At 39.6% G+C, this 4,796-nt stretch overlaps 1 pseudogene; it reads right to left on the minus strand.

Annotated features, from left to right (window-relative positions):
• Positions 1 to 2,618: 2,618 nt before the first annotated feature.
• Positions 2,619 to 3,090, minus strand: LOC149846689 (EPIDERMAL PATTERNING FACTOR-like protein 1 pseudogene; annotated as a pseudogene).
• Positions 3,091 to 4,796: the final 1,706 nt, after the last annotated feature.

A 4,796-nucleotide genomic window follows, 5' to 3' on the forward strand; every position in this document is an offset into this window, starting at 1 on the left:
AACCCTCTGTAAAAATCGCACAGGGGAGGGAGGGCTTTGTGAGCCTGCACCTGCCTCCTCCTCTTCTCTCCTCGTCTCTCGCTCCCAGCGTCGACTACCTTGCATCCACGCCTCTCAGGGGAGCCAACACTGCCTCCTTCCTTGTGTGAGTAATACAATCTCTTTGTTCATATAAGATGATGAACTTTTTTATTAGTGAAACCTTTTCTTGATTCTAGTAGAACCATCAAATTTTCTGATTTCTTGATTCTCCTTGTACGAACAGGCCACCCAATGGTGTCTGCTGATGCCATAAAAATTATCTCCAGCTACTCAATGTTCCCATTTGTAGTAGAAAACTCGATAATACAAGAAATTTTGGGAATTTTATTGCATCCAAACATACTCTGGACGGCTTATTCAGGCCTGTCAGCTGGAGTTATCAAGAAGTGGGATAAAAAAGCATAATGAAGTGGCTTGCTTAACACAGGGCCTCACTGGTGCCAGCAGGACAGCAAGAACCTATCTAGGACTTCATTTCACATGTTCTTTTAGTCCTTTTCCCCAGTTGTTTTGTGCTTCATCTTATATTTTAGCTAATAACTGTTGATTGTTAATGTTTTTTGGATTTGCAATTTGTGTGATATGGCAGGATTGTATCTTGATATAGTTGTTTGCAATATGGCTTCAAAAGGTCCTAGATCTAAGCTTGATCATGAGACCAGAGCAAGGCGCCAGAAGGTTAGTAGTCAACTTTTGTTTTCAAACTTGTACTTTAGCCACTGTTCTTTACTTAAATTTTTTGTTCTGCTGCTAATAATAGTATTTTTCTTTTTAATTTAATTGAGTATTAGTTTTACCTACTATGTCCTATCTGAGATAGTTGTACTAAATACCACCACTTATGTGCTGAGAACCAACATATATTCTTCTAGATCCTATTTATCTCAAACTGTCTGCAATCTCAGATGTTGTTATGTTGCTAGCATCACATAGGCAAAATTCTATATGATTGGTTGATATGCAGTTCTGTTGTACCATTACTTTGACCGATGTTTGTCTTGAACTTATATAATTTTTTACGAGGGTAATGTCATCATCTGTGTCTTATCTTTTCTGTTAACCATGTTATATCATTTGCTAATGATCCATGTTTGACAGTGCTTTATGCTGCCTATGCATTTTTCTATTTAATTACATGAAATTGATCTAGTGTAGTTTTATTATGTAATTCACTTCTGTGAACTGAATCTTTGCTTTCTCTATGTTTTGCTGTCAGGGAAACTGTTTGTTGTCTTTTTCCTAATAACTTGTTTATTTGTTTGAAAGGAAAAATATTTTTCTAGGGATGCTCTAAATAAAACCATCAAAATCTTTTGTGAATCTTATGAAATGCTTAAATTGTAAAATACCTTCCTGACCTAATCCCTGACTCATACTGAAGCAAAGCGAGTTTAAGTGACAACCCTCCACTCTCTGTGAAGCCTGCATGCAGAAGGCTAGTTTCTAATCTCATCAGGCCTCTCACATGCACTGCACTAGCCCTTACCTGACCAAAACATACCACCTAGATATCCTCTTTCTGCAGCATGAAATCCAAACTTGGTGCCTATATCACAAAGATTCCGGTGGGATAGTAGATGGGGTTACATATATGGATACGTCAGATATGGCATGAGTCACACCCTCCTCACCTTCACTTTGGGATGTAGACAAATTTGTGTTTGCTTGAAATAGTAAAGCACAACTCTCTCTCTCTTAGTTACAACTATTATCTATACTCATTTTGTAATTGTATGCATAACTCATTTTCACTTCTTATTTCATTATTTTATTAATATTATAGATTTTATTATTCTAATCATGAAGCTTACGCCTCGCTTCGTAACATGCTCAACGCCTTGCTTCGCCTCATCGCATTTAACAACTTTGAATTATTGAGATCGAAAATCACAATCTGTTTTGTGCTTTTTGAATGTGAGAAAACATAATTTTTAGTGAGAGTTTTGGTGCATTGTGGGCTGTTGATGTTTGAAGCCTTTGAAAATTTTGTTTAAATGTCATTATCACGTGATTCAAAATTTGTTCCTATAACATGACGCCCGAAGTCCGACCATAACGGTGGCCTCCATCCATTATCAAAAGAAAAAATACATGTAGATCAAGTCTCTCTCTCTCTCTCTCTCTATATATATATATATATATATATATATATATATATATTTATTTATTGAAAGAGAGAGAGAGACTTGAATTGTTTCAATTCATAAATGAACAATAAATGTGTACGGACTGGATGAAAAAAGCAAGGTTTAATTCAGGATCAGACTGCAAACAATGAGTCAGGCATTTATAGCTCCTATACCGTATTAATATCAACAAAACACCAGAACTATCTTGTCTGTGAAGGATACAGCAGCCAAGGACTCTCGCAGAGTAGCCGATGCCATGCACACCAAGACATGTCAATTCCTGTTGTCTCGGGATGAAGGGGCATGTTGCACCCTCTTCTGCGTTTCCAGCCTTAGGAGCTCTATCCCAGGAAGGTAGGCAGAAACCAGAATAGAACTTTTGGTGCATTCCCAACTAAGAAGGCAGATCCTTGGGAGACAAGATGAAGATCACCAAGGAGCATGCTATCATGGATTGAAGAGCTGATTTCCACAGTGGCATTTCCATCCCAAAGGCTTGTAATTTGAGTACTGGTCTCCCTCTATCTTGCTAGGAACTTCATAGGCTGATCCTATTGGTTGCCCATGAGTTGTAAATGTGGGGACTTGAACAGCCATACATGGATTGCACTCATTACACTTATTGTGGCAGCTTGGTGGCGTTGAGCCCAGTCTGCTCTTATCCTCCATCCAATCACCCTGCACAGTATACAAGAGAAACACCTAGCTTTAGCTCAGATGGATAGACACATTGTAATCACGATGGGGACTCTAAATATCTAGCTATCAATATGCAAAGAGCAGCTACCGAATTGTTTGTAGTAACAAAAGGTTGAATCCTGGTGGAAGAAACACAAGAACCAGTAGCTAAGAAATGGACGGCTGCTATGACTGCAGTAATAAAAAGCAAGTTGAACAGATGCATCACCACCACCACCATCATCATCATGGAGTCATATGAGCTCCCCCCCAACAAAGCAGAGAGAGAGAGCTTTTTTATTTCTCTCTCAACATATCCATCCACAGATAAGAAAATAAAAGGGTGGGAAAGGGGGGAGAAAGTTGAATACTTCAATTATGGTGCTCTCTCTCTCTCTCTCTCTCTCTCTCTGCAGCAGTGAACAGTGGTCAGGGATAATAACAAGACGGTGGGGAGAAACAAGTAAGAAGAATCCACATCATGGAACAGAACAAATCCTTGACAGTCTCTCTCTCTCTCGGTAACAGAGTCGGCATCAGAGTAGAAAATGACGTAAGTGCGGTAAAAAAGAGACGGTAGAAATCAATTCCGAGAGAACCTACAGGAGAGAATCGCTTTTGTATGACTGCGATGAATGAATGCAAGGGAGGCCTGCTTTTACCACAACCCCAAACCACAGTAGCTTTTTAAGACAGCAGAGACACCAGATCTTGGTCAGCGTTTCCTGGCTAGTGGACTAGCCTGGCCTAGGTGATCCCCATGGCTGGCTGTCCCCTGTCGGTATATGTGAGAGCCACACCCAACCCACCTCCCACTAGTCAACACCACCATGACAGAGGTAGCAGTGCAGTGTGCCAGTGACAGAGGTGATTAAGCTCACCATGCCAGAGGTGGCAGTGCAGTCTGCCACTGCCACGTACAATAACGCCCTTCTGATTCCTGAGTGTGCGATTTTTCACTCAGCAGTAAACAAATGAAGATGGTGCCTTTGTTCTGTGAAAATGTGAATACCCACCTTGTTTTTTTCACTCCTTCACTTTCCTCTTCTGGGGTTCTTCCCATATATTGCATAGAAAAAGCAAGACAAGGATCATCACCATCATCTATTTATTTTTTCTTTCCTCTTGTCTCTCTGTGTACCCAGGCTCTCAATTGTGAACATTTCTTTTTTTCTGAAAAAAACTAGACATTTCCTTTAAAACTTGTTAACTCTTCCCTATACAAGTGCATTAAATAAAGTTTGCAACTTGAATTATGATGTTTGGGTAGAGAGAGGGTGGCAGGCGGCATGGTACAGCACCAGTGCAGGCATTTACATGCATGTGGAAAAGGGCATGTTTTTTGTGTATGTTCGTTCCTAGGGCTTATACCTGTTAGAGTGCAATCCAATTATATCAATTTCGTCAAAAAACATTATTTCATTTCATTCATTCACATACCATTTTTTGTAAAAGTAAGATAAAAAGAATTAAATTTCAGCATTGTGTCCTGGGACCAGCACTGTGTAGTACCTGTGCTGAAACTCTGCCTGGTATGAAACATGACCACCCTTGAATATCCTTGTCCAGCGCTGTCCACCACCTCTGAGATGAATAAGAACTCAGTTCACCAACTTGTGCTGGGCCCAGCACAGAGCAAAGAGAAAAGTAGACAGCTGTTGGATGTCACTGAAAACCAGAATATGAAGTAAATGATGACCATAGACATCTTAGTAGTGCTAACTTCCCAGATGGCAATTGATTTCTGGCAGAGATTTCAAGTTTTACCATTGGAAACGTCAATTCACATATAAAATATACTAAAAAGATGGTACAAGAATCGGAAATTATTTCCCGTATGATGATATTCACTATTGAGAAATGGCTGAGGTATTACCACCAAGCACCAACTGTTCATAAATATTAATGAGACCTCAATTCTGGCCATCAAAGAAAGAAAAGAAATAA

The sequence above is a fragment of the Nuphar pumila genome, chromosome 2, assembly GCF_984573655.1.
Source record: "Nuphar pumila chromosome 2, dmNupPumi1.hap1.1, whole genome shotgun sequence".
NCBI classification, from domain to species: Eukaryota; Viridiplantae; Streptophyta; class Magnoliopsida; order Nymphaeales; family Nymphaeaceae; genus Nuphar; species Nuphar pumila.